Here is a 20098-nt window from a genome sequence, read left to right as displayed (position 1 = left end):
GTTTGGTTTGATTAGCGGCAACTGGGTAACAAACTAGCCCTTACCTAAATGTGTCTTAAGTCTAGAAACTGGATCCTGGAACAGCCTAACAAGAACCCCAGACATAGATTTCTTCCTCCTTCTCTGGGGCTGCAGTGAGGATGGATACAGAAAGTTGATACTACAGGGCCGATGGAAACAGAAGCATCTCCTGGTGGCTGCTGTTGACCTTGAGGAATCTTTGGGACACAGTAAGATTCTCTGGTAAACATTTAAGCCTCTAGCTTTATAGAAGTATAACTGCAATGGATTTTATATTGAGGTTTGACATCTAAATGCTTTCGAACAAATAATAGACTTATAAATGGCAGTAAAGGTTTAAATCAGCTGCAAATATTATTCTTTTACCCTAATCTCTACTTTCCCTAAAACAAGATTTACTTCAAAGATTTCAGAAAAAAGGTAAACAAAGACTTATTAATGGACACAGTCAAAGCTGGCTTTCTAAAATTCTTTCAATCTCAAATGCACAATTGTTCTGTTGACAGAAGCATTTCTACAAAAAAATGTCGATCTGATACACAAAAATTAAATATTATAATTTTTGTGTATATAGGAGGAAAAATTAATTTAAAAAATGTTCTTCAGTGGTATAAAGTTTTCAAAGACCTTTTTGTAAATCCACAAACCATATACTTACAATCTCAAAGTTCTTACATCTTACTTTCACAAAGACTGCAATGCAGAAAGAAAGAACTATTCATATCAATTCAGGCTTGAATAATTAGGGGGCAGGCTCTAAAATAATTCAAGATTATTTTAATAAAGATCGCTTAGAAAATAACTAAATAACATTATATAAGGTAGAGCTAAAAAATGCTTTCCTGTTGCTAGAAAAGACCATCTGCAAGGATAGTTAACTCACAAGGGTGGCTAGCTGAGATAGCTAACTAAACACAATCAATCATTAAAGAGGTTAAGTTCTCTTAGTCCTGCTTTCTTATCTTTCCTTATTATTTTATACTGCTGCACATTTTTCCACCAAATAGCAATCTTCATTAATTTTCCAGTGTTTTCCATGTAGTCCTAAAATCACATGAAAAAAAAGATCTGCAAGGAAGACAGTTCAGTGACTTGACATGGTGCTCTTCAATGGCTGTCAACATTCTAATCTTGAGGATGTGGAAATGTAAAAGCTCTCGTTTTTGTGTTAGGAAACTGCCATTTCAAACAACAGATGAGATTCCTTGTATATTCACTGTATTGCTTCCCTTTTCTTTGCTATGGTCATGACGCATCCTGTTCCTATTTAAGCAGTGTGCAAGTCAGATGGAGAAACCTGGTAATGAGTTTTCTTTTTAGCTGAAAAAAGAGTTGCATTTGGGAGGCAAACGAGATATTGGTTTGAATCCACACCTTGGAAGTTAACCTATCCTTCCTCACAGTGTATATTCTAACACAGAGACAGCCCTCAGAAAAAACAAATGCTTTTGCTCAAACAGTTTCCCAAATAAGGATCTTAAGACATTATGTCTATAATTTATGATCAAAAAGAAGGGACAAAATGTTGACCAAAGACTTGAATAGCCAGTAACAATATGTGCTGGAAAAAAAACTATGCAAAAGAAGAAAATAGTTAATTTTTCAATATAATTTCTGTGGTATTTAGAAGACAGATATCTGCACAGGTACTCTAAATAATTAAAGTACACATAAAAAAAAACCAAAACACTACTCTGCAAAATGTATTAATTTACCTCTATATTATGTATCAATTCACAATTGTTTAGTTTATTTTTAAGTTAACAGGCAGGGACTGCCATTCTTCTTTTGAGTATTTTAACTCCATCAACAATTTACCCCCAAGACTGAAAAAAATAAAGCACACAAAGCTTGCTCCAGCTTCTCTTGCTGTCTGGGTGGGTCTCTCCATAAAGTGATTTTCCATCACTGAAAATCATCATATATTTTATGTCAAGTCCCAGGTTTAGGACAATTTCCCTCATAGGGCAGATTCTAAAGGCATTTCCTGTTTCTACCAAAAATGTAATTCTCTCTGATCCAGAAAACCATTCCTTGTCCTCAGCTTACACCCCCACCAGAGCCAGACATTTCCATCCCTTAGTATAACTCAAAGATAAATGCCCTGGAATTGTACAGCCACATTTTTGCAACTGTGACTGAAATTGCCCAGGAAAAAAAATTTCACATTCTTTTTGCAAAAGCCAGAGAGGCTGCTGGTTCACACAGCCTGAAGCTGACTTGAGCTCAATGAGCAAATAGTCTGCCAATTTCAAAATCTTCCCAACCATTGACTAACTCCTCTTCTCCACCCCACCTCAATGATTACTGCAAAGTAGTTGAGTCAATCAATCAAGTTTACCATTTTGTAAGAAGTTATTAGAGGATTCTCAGGTACACCATACCCTGACTATCATGTCTGAAAGTCATTAGCCTGCAATGTTATGAGCAAAATAGTTCAAACTGAAAATTGCAGAATACAAAAGAATAAAACTATAAAGAATAATTATCACATGCTGCTTGATGTTAGAATAGCCCTTCAACATGTATAATTATAAGACTATTTCTTGTTTCATCTATGTTTAAATTATATTCATCCCATGAAGGGCATGTTCTTAGAAAATTTCCATTCACTCATGGAACTAAGTTTCATTGGCTTCAAAGTATTTATTTCCTCTCAACTGTATCATTACTTTCATGTAACTGTCAGCTGAATATGCTCAAATATGTAATTTTAGGCTGTACTATAAAGAAATCTGTGAATAGGACATCTTCCTAGCAGATTTTTTAACTGACAGCTAATGGGAAGTAAAATTATAGCTACAGTCTGATCCTCTGTCCTGTGCAAAGTCTTACAATAAATCTCCCAGTAAGGTCACCTCCCTCAGTCCATCTCTAGGTAGAAAACAACAACACCACAGCCATTATTGTGTCCCTGGCTATAATTTTGACAATTTTGACAGTCAAGCCTCTATGGTTTGCCAAGATGCTGTTGAAGTTGCTGTTAACAACATAAAATAATTTGTGTCTCCTCTATTTCAGTATCAAGAATTATCAATGAATTTCTATGAATACTTCTTTCTTTTAATTGGCATAAATAATTCTTATATTCCTTTACTGACATCATGGAAATACATACATGTAGTTCAGGCACATTGAAAAAAATTGAGTTTTATTTACAAAACTGTGAAAGGCTGGAGACTAAGTAAAATACAATCACTACAGTTAAACAGAAACAGTCACATTTTGTTCTTCATAGAGAAATAAACCTCTGGTTGTTATTTATGTATTTCCTTAGGGCCCAGAATTCCTGTAAAATTAATAACATTGGAATATTTTGTCCAGATAAGAGTACATTAGTCAGTTCAATGGATTAAAAAAGAACCACAACAAACCAAACCAACAAAAAAACCTCAATGCCTCTGTTAAAATCCATGTCAGCCTTAATTACCACTGGGAGTTTATTTATTTATATCCTCAGATATTCAGATTTTTTTTACTAGAAGGAAAATACACTTCTACTGCTAGAAATATTAGTGATTAAGGATGCTTACTGGAAATTCATTTTCAGGTTAATTTCCAGGAATATTTTTATTATTTCTTTCTGTTTAAATAGTGCAGTGAAATGACAAAGTGATATTAAATCCTGGCTCTACTTCAAATAAAGTCTTTTTTTTTTTAATAAGAATGGAGGAAATGGGTTTCACTTAATGATGTTTTGACGTAACAAAAATATTTGTCGTACAAAATGCTGTATTGATCTTTTAGCAACTGTGAAAAAATCAAAATATGGTCAAAACTCCAGCACTGTATGATTGGTTTTTATTCCATTAATTTGTGTACCCATCAGAAATAATTAAAAAATATTGAATTTTTTTGACAGTACAGCTCAATTCAGATAAAGTCAGAAGCATCTTCAGTGCTTATCTTGGTACTTTTGCATACAGCCCTTTTCTGAAAAGCAGAAGGTAAAACTCAGAAACTCCTAACAAGGGCTTTTCCACACATCTTTTGTTATTTGTGCTAGAAACAAAGTGGCAGTGCTGCATTTCAGTTTCTATCTGGTTTCTCAGAAGTACAGTAAAGTTTTACATTCAAACAATAAAGCAAACTTTTAATTTTAAAGTTATGTACTTTGTTTTATATTCATGACACTTTGTTCTTCTTTTTTTTTTTCTTTTTTTTTACGGTCTATCTAATTTTAAGCAGTGTCTATAGAGAAGTAGAATTATGTAGTCTCATGGGACCTCTTTTCAAAGTAAGGACAAGGAGATCAGGTTATTCAGGTACTTGTCCAGTCAAGTTTAACATATCTTTAATGTGGAGACTGCACACCACACTGGGAATCCTGTTCCACTATTTGATTGTTCTCATTATATTTATGTTTTTCTGACCAAAATTTCTCATGCACCAGCTGTGCCCATTGTATTTTGCTATTTTGCCATGCGCTATTAAGAATTCACCTTCATCTTTGTACACTTCTCTGTCATTTAGTACCTGAAGAGAGCAACAAGAGCCTCCCTGCAGCTTATCTTCTTAGGACTGTACAAACCCAACTCTTTTAACCTCTCCTCATTCATCCTGTACTCCAATCACCCCCACCATCTCAGTAGCTTCTTCAGTTTGCTCCAAGACATCAATGTATTTTATGTAAATGAGGTGCTCAAACTGCACACAATATTTCAGATACAGTCCCACAAGTGCTTAATAGAGGTAGAGGTTTATCCCCCTCAGCCTACTGGCTTCTTTCTGACTAATATTCTGCAGAATGCAGTTGTCTTTCTTTTCTTGGCTTTCTTTACCAAGACCTGCTCATGACCTTCTCTGCAAAGATGTTTTCTGCCCTGCTGGCACCAAGCTCATACTGCTGCATGGCAAATTTTATCAACCTAGATCCAAGACTCAGCATTCACCTTTGTTGAAATTCATGAACTTTCTGTCAGCTTGACCTTTTTCATGTCCATTGTCATTAAATCCTCTGCCCCACTGAGCAATGGGCCCAATTTTCCTAGGCTGCCTTTTGCTGCCAATGTACTCACAAAAGTCAGCCTTGTTCTTTTATAGTTCTTGATCCAACTGAGCTACTGCTTTCCTAACCTCACCTCTACACACTTGGGCAATGCCTCTGTTGGAAATAACCAGGAAGCCCATCCTAGATTCTATCTTCTGTGTACATTCTAGTTTTGCTATCTTCAGTCAAGATTCTGCTGTTCACCCCTGTGGGTCTTCTGCAATATCTGTGTGGCTTCTTTTTGCATGCTGGCATAGACCACTCTAACTGATGACATTGTCTTTAAAGGTCAATCAGCTGCCCATGGTGTCTCTGTTCTCCAGTTCAGACTCTTATGTCATCCTGCCAAGAAGATTCCTGAAAAGTGAAAGGTGTTTCTCCCCAGGTCTATGTGATTCTATTTACCTTGGTCATTTTGTTTTTTTCAGAATTTTAAACTTTGCAGTCTTGTGGTCACTGCAATTAAGGGCCCTTCTTTTTATATATATATATATATATATATATATATATGTGTGTGTGTGTGTGTGTGTATGTATATATATATATATATATAGAGCCAGTTCTTCCTTTTTTTTTTTTTTTTTTGTGAATAACAGATCTGCAGAACATCTTCTGTAACTGGCCTATCAATTACTTGCGTCAAGAAATTGTCTTTAACACACAACAGGCATATCTTTGCTTGCACTTTGTCGTGTTAGGAGCCCTTCCAGCAAATACCAAAGTTGGCAAGACTTTCCCTGACTTTTCTGGTCACGAGACTCCCTTAAGTTGGTCAGAGAATTTATCTGCTCTCTCCATTTGGGCATGTAGTTTGTAGCAGATGCCTTCTACTATGTAACCAAGGCTGGTCTGTCCCATGACCATTACTGATGCCATGCAACAGCCCTTTAGTGGCTTGTAACTGCACCAAGATTAAGCTCTGTGCAATCAAGCCACTCCTTTGCACAGATGATTACAGTTACTGCTAACATAAAATGTCACAGTGCTCGTTCATTGTTAAAATAACTATTCCTGCACTAAGTAACTTGCCTGAACCTCAAAGACTATTCTAGCTTCCAAACACTTTTTCAATTCAAGCAATTCATTTTAATCCTACAGCTCTATGGGAATAGAAACCTCAGGTGATGGGTTTTTTCTTTCTTTTTGATCCACAGCTTAAATACCAGGAAAACACATATATTTTTTTCTTGTCTCTCAGTGAATAAAAACCTCAAAACTTTTAAACCTATTTTACATATAATATGACAGGTAACATTTTACTCAGAGGTGTCATATGGTTAAACACAAGTGACATTTGTATCTGCTTCTATATATGACTAAAAGATACAGAATCATTCATTTAATCTAAACTGGTTTGCTAAATCCTACCAGGTATATCACTTACTTAAATCAACTGGCTTTCTAAAATTTGTTATATCACTTTATTTTCTTTTATTCACTCATCCCCTCAACTGGCAGGCAGCTGATCAACTAGAGAAATAAAAAGGATGATGGAGGTTTAGTTTTGATGGTGGTGGTTTGCTTTTTTTACAAATAAAATATTTTTCAGTATAAATATAATTGGGATGAAAAATTTGGATTTGTAAAACAAAAGGGAATAAATAAAAGGCAATCTAAACAGCATAAATAAATGCCCCACTGTGTCTTTATACTGTCTCATACACTGCATGAGCAGATATTCTCCCATGAGAAGTGCATATAGATATTTTTTTCCCAACTTCTCTTTCTTTCCCTTTTTCACACTAATTTAAACATACTGATGCCTTTTGTAATAGAAATATGGATTATCAAGATGGTGACTTTTGATGCCTGAAAGTTTTTGTAACTCTTACAGAAGCTAAGCTAACCTAGAGCATTAAATTATCAGAGGTCAGCTTTGGGAGGAAAAAAAAAAAGATGACTACTTTTGATTTTGTTTCTGAGTCTGGAAAGTACAATGAAAATAATATTTTAGATCTTTCTTGCATGCTAAAGGAAAAATCCTCCTGATGTTATTTTTAAATTTAAGCTAGAATTCTAAAATAAATTTTTCGTTGCCAGAAACCGGAGCTTAAGAAAGCACACATAACAGGGGAAAAAAAGCATTGATGGAATGTTTTTCTCTCACACTTTCAGGAGGAGCTGACTAGCCTAAAGGCCAACCAATTCTTCTAGAAAAGATCTTTAAAAATAAAAAACAAGAGGAACAGAGTGACAGAATAGAAAAAGGCTGCAAATTGAAAAAATGTTTATAAAAAATGTATAAACACATCAGTTCCTCCTTTCTTTTTAGGGTTGCCTCATATTTAATTTGCTGTTCATTCATCTGTGCAGGCTGGAACACATAGTCTCAGCCTTTGCTGTTTGCTTACATTCTGTTTTGGATGACCAAGACTCCCTGCATATGGATCTGCAGTTTGCTGCCATACCAATATTTGGTCTGTGGACTGGAATTTGCAGCTGGGCTAAAGAGATAGTGAGAGTGGCCACAGTTTCAACTGCATCCAAAATACATGTTTAGAACAGACAAGTCCACTCTGAAATCTAAATACAGAATCAGCAAATCCCATTAAGATCTTCCCTGGGGTTCTGCAGCACTTTCAGAGGCATTGTTAGTGGATAAGAAGCATGAAGATCACAGTTGAGGAAGCTGGATTGATTCAGTTCAAAAATGTTAACTAGGGAGAGAAGGATCACTACAAGTTAGCTCAAATAAAGCTGGAACTGTAACCAAGAATGAAAGAAAAATTATTTTGCATGCTCTTCAGTGCACTTTTTTACCATATCTGCTAAAGACATAGCCATAAGCAAATCACCTCAGTCACTTTTGAGTCCACAAATCATCTTATTTATAATGAACAAAACTTGCATAACTTTAAATGTTCACTTGAAAGCAGTGCCCAATAATAAGCTCGCAGAAGAAAAGAAAATTATCTCAAATATACATTACTTGATTAAATACATTGAGTTTTTCAAATAATAAGGAAGCTTATCAAATGTGAGATGCAAAGTGTAGCAACCATGAAGAGAGGTCAAATTATGTAGGCTTAGCCTTTTGTGTGTTTGCTTCTTTGGACTCACTCTAAATTACAGAAATAAAAATTAATAATTTATTGTACCTATACAGGAATATACGTTCTCATTCAACTAAGCTAGCATGCACTTCTTGTGGTTTGCTTTATTTTGAAAGGTTTTATAAAATATTAACAAAGGCATCAAAAGAAAAAAAAAAACCAGTTTTATTTTTAGGTCTTTGATATACTCACTCGAACACTCTACAATAAGTAAAGAGTAATACTAATCATGTTTTCCCTACTCAGAAAAGATCCACAGTGACTTGGGCATAATCACAGCCATATATTTAAGAAAATTTTCTCTTGTTCTTAAGGCTCAGCATTAAGGGAAATTTTAGGAACTATAGTGTTCAAGGCTTCTTTAAGGACAAATTTCACTAACTGCTGCTGTTATAACTCCAGAAACAAGGTGTATGTAAAACAAAAAAATTCCTTCAAGAACTAAGTAATATATACATTTTGCTTTAACTTTAGTTTTTCCCCAGGTTGTATCCTGTTACAGAAATAAATATTTATTTTGTCATCATAATATCTCTTTATCATCTAAGTCTGCATAACAACAGGATAATCACGTTGCAGGACAACACCTGAAAATACAACACCACACCAAGATTCTATTCATGTATTAAATCTAGCTCACAAAACGAGTTCAAGACAAAAACATCCTCCATCAGATAACCCATCCCCTCTCTGCAGCTTTTCTTATGTGCATTCATCATATATGACTTTAATTTGTGTGACAGCTGCTGTGAAATGAGGTTATTAGAGAAATTTTCTCAGAAGTGATGCTACTTGCTGAGGGAAAACAGCGTGGTATTTTTGCTTATTTGGACAAAGCAAAGTATCTTGTGTGTGTGATACTAATTCACCAAAGTCACAAAACATAGATAAAAACAACTGTTTGTTTGGATTAATGTCAATTACTTGAATAGGCTGAAAGAGTCCTTCACATTTGGCTGTACAGAACAGAGAATACTGAATCAAACTATGATTGGAATCTCTCTGTGTACAACTGCACCTGTCTCCTTGTTGTCCATACACATAATAGTTGAAAAGATGGAACTAGGAAAAGGTCACAAGAGAAGGAAAAAATGCACATTTTTTAATAAGCCACTTATTTATATCTGAGCACATGCAAGATTCTATCCATCTATGTGTATCCATGATATATTCTACATCAATTTTATGCAGGTTTTGCCTTAGACTGTATTTATATTCTTGCATATAAATAGCATTTCTGTACTTAGAGTACTATTCTCACTGGTCTCTCTCCGATTTCTTCCATTCAAATAGAGCAGAAAATATAGGGGCACTCTGCATTTGAATTGGAAGGTTCAGTTACAGGAATATGTAATTGAATTAAAGATAGACTTTTTCCAGTTAATTATGATCAAGTGGTTGGTTGGGACTGCAGCAGTGTGCTTCATCTACAGTGAACCCTGCTGCACTTTTCACAACAGAAGATTCAGAACAGGGTTCCTCCTGCTTCCTCAGGGAGTTGGGTCTTAAAATCAGAACCCTGAATCAAAAGTGGTTTCTTGCACTGAGATCCTCCTCACATCATTTAAAACCTGTCCTTTGCTAGTCATTTCAGGAAACTGAATGAGCGACACAGATCCTTAACCACCTTCAGCAGTGACCCTTTCTATGAGGCTATGGGAGTCATCACTACAAAGGCAGCACAATGTGAGCAGACTGAGGCACAGACCTCTTTAGTGCAGGGAAGACTTTTCCAATGTGCTTTTCTCCCTGTTAACACAAAACAAAGCCGGCTGTTTTCACACTGGTTTAAAAACTGAATGACCTTTGAAAAATTGTTTATTATTACTGAAACTTTAGCTTTTTTTGGTTTTGCTCCTGTGACTTAATATTTTAAGGGAATTAAAAATTAGGACCCCTTTTATACATGTATATATCAAGGTCCAGTAGAAAAACGTATTTCTTCTCCTCAGGCCATTGAAGCAAACTCTTCATGTGTGAAATGCAAATGAAATCAACAAATTCAAGCATAGGATCAATAAGTGTCTGACACTGTCCTTATGAAAAAAAGGATAAATATAAATCAAGTTCTATAAAAATATCTTTGATGATTTTGTGTGGTGAAGGTTTTCAGTTTTTTGATTTTTGCTTCTTTAAGTACCAAATCTAAAATACAATGAGATAATCACATAGGCAGCAACTAATCCTTTAGCTTTACGTGTTTACAAATATGCATTGCAGTTTGTCTATAGACACGTAAAAAGTAGCAGAGAGAAGACTGGAAAATGGTAATAAATAAGGGTCTGTGAGAATCAGATTTCTTCACAACAACAATAAGCATCTTAGTGCCTCAATATCACAGACGGGGGCAGGTTGGAAAGTACCACAGTGGGTCATCTGGTCCAACCTCACTGCTCAAGCAGGGTCATCCTAGAGCACATGGCACAGGATTTTGTTCAGATAGTTCTTGAATATCTCCCTAATTTCCATAGTTTCTTAGATGGAGTAGTGGAACTGCAAAATCTGGACAATTAAGTCAATATAGGGTAAATGGAATTCAAGTGATGGGGCTGCCAAAAGAGACAAGCATCTCTTTAATGAAGGGGAAGAGCAATCACAGACACTCTGATGTGACAGCTTTGGTTTTGATGCCTATAATACAGGGGGAAAAGGGTTGCTTTGGGACAGTTAGTTTACAGGGTATTTGTATGCCCAGTCATTGTGATTGGTATGATTTAGGAAGAGTCTTCTTTTGTCTTTTTTCTATATAGCCTGTAACTCCAAAGAACTCAAGAAATTTTTCTATGAATATTATAATAAACATCCTATAAAAAGACAAAAAAAAAAGGATTAATTGGAATTTTATGAGCTGGTAGAGAAAACCAGGAGTAAATGCTTGTCACGCTGTTTTATTGGTATAATTGACTTCAGTAGTGTTAACTTAACATCCCTGTTTCTTGAAAGTTTTGTTTCCTTCCTCCCTCAAAAAAAAATTCTGAAGAAATACCTCAGAGCTTTTTAATAAATGGAGGAGAAAACACACATCAGAGCAAAATAAGTTACTTGGTTCATAAAATCCTTGATTCCTTGGAGAGAAAAAATGGCCTGCAGATGAGGAGGACCCCTTACTTTGTGCTAGTGACTGTGAAAGAAATTTTGTGTGAAACTCAGGAAAATATAGTTTAAGTGCAAATATTCAGTGAAGTCCTAAACATTTCATGGATATAAAAGGAACTATTTTTGCAATTTTGCACAGGTAAAATCCCCAATTTCTCTTTCAGTCATGCTCACACTTCCAGATAGACTGAGGAGGGGATAGGAATGGGGGGGAAGGAAAAGAGTGAAATCTGAGAAAGCCCGATGTATTACATGGTTCCTCCGGGTTCTAGGTTAAAGGAAACTGTTCCTGTGATGCCAGGAATCATGGCTGAATGTCCATTGGTCCCAGGAATTTTGGAAATTACTCTTGGCTGACAGATAAAAAGGAGGAAATCTCAAACTCCACTACAACCAAATTTCTGTTCATATTAACTAAGAAGCTAACCTGCCTAGATGTTTTCTTCTGTAACAGGTCCTGCAACTACTTTATCACACGATGAGTGATTTCAAAAAAAAAGAGGAACTGTTCAATGAAGCCTACTCTAATGACCTCAGAGAACTTGCATAGAACTAAGCTGAGCAGATGGAATTTCAGCTCCTGGCTGAAGACAACATTTCAATTCAATGGTCCTGTGTTCTTCAAGTGTAAGTCTATAATATTTAATCTTGTGGTTCCTTGAATTGCAAATAAGGTACCTTAAAACATAAGCCTGCAGCATGCGTAGAATTTTTGCACACACACATTAACACACACATTATATAGCATTAATTCATTACTTTTTAATTGTATTCTACATTCTCTTTTACTCTTATCTGCCTTGAAATAGTTCTGATTCAATCTGGATTATAGGGACACAAAATCCAGAAGAGAAGCTCAAAGCATTACTACATAAAACAGCAAAAAGTACCTATCTTCCAAGACAAAAAACTGTTTCATTTTAAACTTCTATTCCCCCTTTCAACTGCCTTATTTCTCACTAACACATTAACACTATTCTAAAATTAAAGAATATGGTCTTTTAGAAAGAGTGAAAAAAAAAGTGAGGAATGCACATGTTTATATCAGTAGCAATTTCATCATTCCATTATGTTGATCCCTGTAATATTCTCTAACATTAAAAAAAAAAAAAAGTTAGTATTAAGTAGAGGCTGCAAAAAAATTTGGCTTCCATGCCTGTGAAACTGAGGAACTGAGGGATTTTAGTTTCCTCTTCATTTGGCCTGCATTTCCTATTTTTTCACCTTACTTTTTTTTTTTTAATTTTTTTTTCTGATATTACTAAGCATTTGCAAGGAATACCATCAACCTTAGTAGTTTTTAATTTTAAATAAGCTTGTAATTTTTATGGTTTTTTTACTAGTAATTAAATAAATGTTCCTCTTTATAATTTAAGATATTGAGAAGCAAGAGCTTAAATAACCATGAAGGGTCATAGCCAAAGTGAATTTATGATCATAACACTATGTATTTTGCCAAGGATAAAAGTAAATCCACCACCTTTAAAATAAATTACTACAGAGAATGGGTCCCAGGTCACAATGGGTCCCAGGTCTTTCTGTTTTCCACTCACATAGCCACCAACTGAATCAGGTGAGAAAGTTTTTGCTGTAGAATGCTTGAATTCTGTAGAAACTTGATGTTGTGTACATTTACATTAGAATGTTATCTTCTTTTTTCAATTTTTTTTTCTCAAAATATTTGAAAATATATTTTTAAGCAAAAATAAATTATTTGATTATTTCAATGACTAAGAGCTACATTTTCCAGTTTTCGTTTTGTTCTAAAACAATATTGTCCTATTTTGACCATCAAAAACAGAAAAAAAAAATACAATGTTTCTAGTACCAGACATGAAAACTCAGAGTATAGATTTGACAATTGTTAATAAAAAGAAAAATCGGAAACTTTAAATAGCAACAAAAAAATATCAATTTCTGCATAATATTTCAAATCTTTTATGCTTGGAAAGCCCTTCCTCATTGAAGTCTTAAAATACTAAGTAGCTCTTTTGTCACAGGCTATCAGCAAGGTTATATTTATTTTTTCAGTAATGCACAAGAAAGTGCAAAAATTTTCAAAATAAATAGTTGCATTCCATTAGACCATTTGAAGTCAGAGAAAAAGGCACTATATTAATGCAAGGTGGGAAACATGTACTGCATTGTAGAAATAGCTAATCCTCCAAAACAAAACTCTATTATTTGGAGATGAATAATCAAAGAAAAAAAATACTATCTACCTACTTTGTTGCTTGTATTTGAAGCAAATATTTTATGGGCATATATAAACTTAGAAAACAAAATTATCTTCAAATATTTTTCCTATTGAGAGCTAGGATTTAACATTATAAGAAATGTTCTAATTATATTGATATTCTGATAAGAGAGAAAATTGGCTTCCATATGAAAATAATGCAGCTGTAGTTTTCTGTGTTTTCTGTAGGTTACAGGAAAACACCTGCTTTTTCCATAAGTGACTCCATTGATGTTAGGCCCCTCTGCTACAGCTTGGGATTTTGATGGTGATCAGAGCACCCTACCACAACCCACAGTGCTCCATGCTCCAGAATAAATGGCCCAGCTGGATAAGCGCCCAGAGCTTAAGGTATCTGATTTCTATCTTCATGATTAGTGACAAGGCATAAATTGAATACTTAAAGGAGTGCAAATGTTCTCAGACTGATTCTTAGTATGCAAAAATCATCCTGCTAAATTATCTTCTTGGCTGACATTCTGAAATGTGTGATCTGGCAGAAGGTACAGCTCTAGCTTTGCTTAAATGAATGCATCAACTCTCACAATGTTGTAGGAATGGAACTACAGTATTCTGTGGTGGTTCTGAAGACAAAGTGTGTCAGTGTCACCATGAGTTATTTCATGCATAGGATGCAGAAAAGAACAAGACATTTGTACAAAACACTCAATTAATTGCAGAAAAAATTCCACTCTCCAAAATAGAACAGATTATTTAGTGTATAAATTGAGGAGGCTGATCAATTTTTTTCTGCTGTGCTGTAATTCAAATTTCCTCAAATAATCATTTTATAAAGGCATTATGCCTGTTTCTGATCCCCCATTTTGCTTTGGAAGGAAACATACCTGTACAGAACCATGCACTTCCTATGATATACTAACAGTCATAGTAAATAATCAACTCAGCTATGGATAAAATTGAGTTGCACAATGAAGAGCTCCCTTACAGTACTAAAGGCATAGCCCAAACTATAACTTTGTTTAAACTTGAGAAAAGACTCAGAGATAGCACAAACCTTTAGAAAGAAATATATATATATATATATATATATATATATATATATACACATATATACTTTAAAAACCAATGGAACCAAAAGAAAAACAACACAACAACAACAACAACAACAAACCAGACCAAACCAAACAAAAAAAATGAAGCAAGTAAACCTCTGGGAATTTTGGAGCACATGGTATGTTGGCTACTCTCTGCAGACATTGTGAGTGAGAAATCTTTTTAAGAGCCTGAGAGAATGTTTTAGAAGTGATAACTACAAGTTAGTCCCTCATATTCATGAAAAGATGTGATATATAAAATAAAAAAAAAAATCCACACAGAAGAATATCCCTTTGTTGATATCTATCCTTCCCTTAAAAGTTTCCATTGTCACTACAAGATACCTTATGAAGACTACATTTTCAACTTAGTGTTAGCTTGGCAACCCTGTCATTCAGTAGAAGAACAGTAATTGATGACAGGGGCTTTTCAAAATTTGGTTGAAGTGTTACAAGTAAAGGCAGAGTAGTTGATTATCTCAAAAATGTAGCTGAAACACTCCTTGTACTTAATTCTCATTTTTTATGTTAGTTTCTATTACATTTCGTGTAATACAGGACTAGCACCATGACCTCTCTCTAGAATCTTCTTTTCTCTCACCTTCAGTATCAAGGACAATAACTCAGAAGTAGAAATAATTTTCTCTTTCTACAATCCTGATAATATTACAAGGAGTACTCAGGAAATGAATCTGTTTTGAAACACAAAAAATACATTTTTATCTGTGTCCATTTTATAGAAAATCATGTTCATAGTAAGTATTTAGCACATGAGGATTTCTCTTACCTTTCTTTTTTTACTAAATGAAAAATATTGAATTTGACCTTACAAGTTAAACTCATGAGTTGCAATTACCTAAGACATAATACAGGTAAACACTTGTTTTTATTGGTTGCTATGAAAATTGACTGGCACGTTTATTACATAGTCCTTTCTGATTGTTTGTTTCTTTGTTTTTTTCTTCTTAATAAAAAAATAATTGGTCATAAATCCCAATCATTCTGCAAGCTTTTTTTTTTTTTTTGTGTGTGTGGTGACAACTTCTGGCTGACATAGAATTTGCCTATTTCCTTGTTTCAATATGTCCATTCAGTTATGCTGGACAAAAAACCCAGCATATCCAGGACTATTCTTAAACTTATTTGTCCAAATACTAATTATTGTTGTGTCCTAGAAAGAAATATCCAACAAGACTTATACTTACACATATCCTCTGATTATACTTACTTGCTAAATCTGAATTTCTATTTATCCCCTTTTACTTACCCATTAAGACTTCACAGTAGCTCTCACTAATCTATCTTTAACATAATGTGTAAGTACAAATCCAACATCCATTTCTCACTTCCTGAAAAGGAGTCAATGCTACTACTCAGTCTGGTCAAGTAGAACTGTAAGTTCTTTAATAATGGCAAGGACAGGAAACTGAGGGCTTTATAACACTTTCAAATTATGAGGAGAAAGAAACAGTTCAAGATTTACAAAAATTACCTTATTTTCTGAAGAACAAGGAAGAGTCTCATAAGACCTATGCTGGCTGCAGATACACAAAAAAGATTTAGAGCAAGGGAAACACTTGCTTTAAACTCCTTTCCTATAACACCTTGCAGTCCATTGAAAATTTGCAGGGTAACCGTGTAAACAGTCTCAATTACAAGAGCTTAAACTTTGTGAGGCATTAAGCTCAACACTGTAGGATCCAGAAAGTATTTCACAAGTAGATTCGAGTGCAAGTATACTTTGGTTAGTGATAACTGGATATCATTCTGCAAGATTGGGAAATCACACATACGCAATAATCCCTAACAGCCATAATGCTGTTTTGTTTATAAATATGTGCTTAAATAATTATGAAAAACAGTCACAACAAGTTGTTTCAGAGGCCCTTAAAAAGCAAACCAAAAACATAATTTACGTAAGCCCATATTCTTTCCTGAGACATAGAATATGAGGATTGAAAGCATGGCAAGTCTACTACATCCAAATAATTTTCAAAAGGCTTAAATGCATCTGTTGAACACATCAGCAGAGTGATAATGAACACTCTGGTAAAAAAAAAAGTAAGTCTGTCAGACCTCACTGAGACAGATTGGAGCTTTCAATTGAAATGTACCTACTACCAAGAATTCTATTTCTTTTATATTCGCCAAACACTTGTACCATATTTGTCAAAGCTAATGTAAATCAACTCTTTAGGAGCCAAAAGCACAATCAGAAAAAAATCTATATGCAGCCAGCAATAGCGTTACACAGCCACTACTTCAGTATTTGTAAAACAAAGTTGTAATGAAAGACTTAATTAATTTGAAGATATTGCTGTTGCTACATCTGTAGCAAGAAGAAAAATATGGAGCAATACCATTATCTGCTGAACAAATAAGCTCATGGAAAGCCAAGTTCCTAAGGTAATCCTGATAGAAAATATATTCTGTCCAATGCTTTGTGCATTAAACTGATTGTTCTCTCTATAGCATATGATCCCAATCGCTGAGGCTATTCCATTTTGTACACTGCAGTAAGCTCTTACTGCATAACGGGTAGTGCTAATAGACAATAGGCCAAAAAAAACCCCAAAACTATAGTGTCTTTATCCAACTATTTATCTCACAGAAAAAAACCTGAGGGTTTTCATTGTTTATGTTCTGGGGAAAAAACAAAGATACTCTGTATGAACAGTATTTTTACAAGGGGTGTGGTAGGACTGACTTGAGTCAACAATGTCACTGATGGCCAAAAAAGATCACACCTGTCCTGGGGAGCATTAAGCATGGTAGAGCTGACCAGCTAAAAGAAAGGACTGTTGTGCTCTACTCTGCCCTGACATGACCTCACCTCACCACTGTGTGCAGTTCAGGGCTCCAAAATATCAAAAGGATAAAAAAAATCAGAATTTATTCAAAGAAGGCCAACAAAAATGGTGAAAGGCCTAAAAGGTATGATTTAAGAGAATAGGTGTACCCTCCTTAAAAAAGACTGAGGGATGCCTCATCCTCCTGCTGTGAGGGGGAAAGGAGAGGGAATTGGTGATATCTTCTTTCTGTTGTCTGGTGACCCAGTGTGAGAGAATGGCTTAAAGCTGCTTCATGGAATGTTCAGACTGGATATCAGGAAAAAGTTCTTTATTGAGATGGTGGTCAAGCACTGGAACAAAGTCCCCAGGGGAAACAGTCATGGCCCCAGCACTGTAAGTATTAAAGAAAGAGCTGGTTAAACCCTGTAGGTATGTGGATTCAGTTCTAGGATGCCAGGAATACTTTCTATTTTGAGTCAGGAGCTGGGCTTGATAATCTCTTCCAGCTCATGATATTTCCTGATTCTGTGAAATATAATGATTTTAAAACCTTATACTTCCTTTCCTAAAATGCTTTATGTGGTTGATAAATTTTTGTGCTCTTAAGACTTTAGATTCTTTTTTTCCAGATACAGTTTTTAGTGACTACTTTTGAAAAGGGTGCTATTTCACATGAGTAGAAAGCAAGATATTTTCATGTGGTGAAACATCTTAATTATTCATGTAAACCTTCTGAATAACCAGTGTTGATACATTTTATTAGAATGGATAATTCAACAATTACTGTTAAAACAACTGTTACTCAAATGCTAAAATACTTTTACTCAACTGTTACTCAAATGCTAAAATACTTTACCAATATTTTTTGGTGTATTTACCAAAACATACAGTTCAGGACTAAAAAAGAAAGCAGGCAGGTGTTCCATTTAAATTCAGATTGAAATTATGAAAGTGATATCATTATGCAAAGGTCTAGTTGGAGATTCTAATGAAAAATATTCTAACATTCTAATGAAAAACAGTTCCTAAAACAGAGAAATAAAATATATGATCACAAGGACATTTTTTATTCAAGGTTTCTGCTCCCTCAAAACCAGACCACTTATGACCAAAGAAAGAAGTAGTTGGTGTCAAGTACAGTGAAAATCAAAATGGAAAATATACAGGCATTTACATACAAAATAAGCATCATGTTCACCTTCTGGCTTAGAGAAAGTGCTGGCTGATTGAAACAAGTTACAGAATCAACGCCAACTGGCCATTCAATGAAAAATTCAAAATTTCATTAGAGAATGTTTCCTGGGTATATAATTTAGATACAAAATAATGAATAACTATAAAATTTTACATTAAACAGGAAACTTTTAAACTTCCAACATAATTAGGAAGATAAATAAATAAATAAATAAATAAATATTCGTGTTAATGTTGGTAAACTCACATATGTGAAAGTAATGGTGGAAGATGTTTTTTAGAATGTCAAAATTAAGTAAGTCCTTAAGTCATGTTTTCAAAAAAAAAAATTAGCTCAATTACTCAAATTTTGAATTTAAGAGCTTCAAATTGTTTCAATGTCTGATACTCTTTGCTACAAGTACAAATTCAGATTAATGCTTTGCAAATATCTATATGATGAAGTAATCCTAAACCAGTGTCATTTATAGGACAAAATTCCAGGTCTTGGAGTCTGATTTTCTGCTATTTTCATAAATATTTGTGTTCAGGCATTAAAAAAAAATGTATCCACTCTCTACACAACCTTTTGTAAAATATATTCCTTTTTCCATCTCTATCCAAAATAAGACTTTCAGAGCTTGATTCTGGTATCTGAGTCTTTCTTTACTTGTCAGCCAGTCTGTGAACCATAGTGTGGAGAGTCCCCCATCTTCTGCTTAATCCTAATCTATCACTGAAGTGTTGAACAAACTGCTATTTAAACTAAGCTATCTGTAACTTTTGGGCTACCCACATTTGATCTTTAGAAAGAGACTATCAGATAAAGTTTTCCATTAGTATATTTTGGTGACAGTGCTATGTTATGCATGCTATCAAGACATTGTTAAGTAACTCTTGCCTATATTAAGACAGAATATTTATAATTCATTGTATTGAACAGAACCTTTTATTTGTATCTAAGAAAAAAAGATTATTTTTAAGCAATAACTCTGTAAATAGTATGTTTAAGTAGGTATTTGACTGCAAAATTGTGTTTCACATGATGTAAATATTTCCCTAACATTTTCCATAAGATATTAAAATTCTTATTTTAACAGTCCATAAATTCTCATACCTCTGGCAGATTCCTTCTCTTATGTCCACATTCACTCCCTTCAGCTGGTGTCAAAGATTAAAGCATTTTTACTTTTGCTCAATTTTGAGATCTTTTTCTGTATTTAAAGCACATTTTCTTACTGTGTTGTCATATCCAAAGGTTCTAAACACTTTCCATATCTAGAATTTGATTTTGGTTATCAGTATTCCATTCAGAATTATATTTTACTTCAGCTTCTGGATGATAAATTCTAATTAATTCAAATTGAAATTCTAAAACTTGCTGCACAGCTTTTCAGCTACTTCTAATGTATAAACATACTCTAAGAGAAGAAGAAAATAATCACAGTAATACTCCAGAAGCTTCAACAAAGTCCAATAAAGAAAATAAAATCTCCTTCCATATGTACTAGCATAATTGAGGAATAACTTTACCATTTTGTGGAAGCACTCTGGTATAACATTGAATGGCTTCTAGTCCAGGAATAAATAAGAAAGAAAATTCCTTTCACAATTTTTCACTGGCAAATTAAAAACAACAACAACAACAACAACAACAACAAAAAAAAAAAAAAAAAGACAAA

The 20098-nt window shown here is 34.2% G+C and overlaps 1 protein-coding gene across 21 annotated transcripts in view; it reads right to left on the bottom strand.

Annotated features, from left to right (window-relative positions):
* The window catches only part of CDH18 (cadherin 18), a 497477-nt gene that overhangs the window by 184057 nt on the left and 293322 nt on the right, over positions 1 to 20098 (bottom strand). The gene's annotated exons all lie outside the window — the stretch shown is intronic.

The sequence above is a fragment of the Motacilla alba genome, chromosome 2 (genome assembly GCF_015832195.1).
Source record: "Motacilla alba alba isolate MOTALB_02 chromosome 2, Motacilla_alba_V1.0_pri, whole genome shotgun sequence".
In the NCBI taxonomy this organism is placed as follows: domain Eukaryota; kingdom Metazoa; phylum Chordata; class Aves; order Passeriformes; family Motacillidae; genus Motacilla; species Motacilla alba.
Note: the sequence above shows the minus strand (reverse complement) of the source record. Positions and strands in the feature narration are given on the sequence as shown.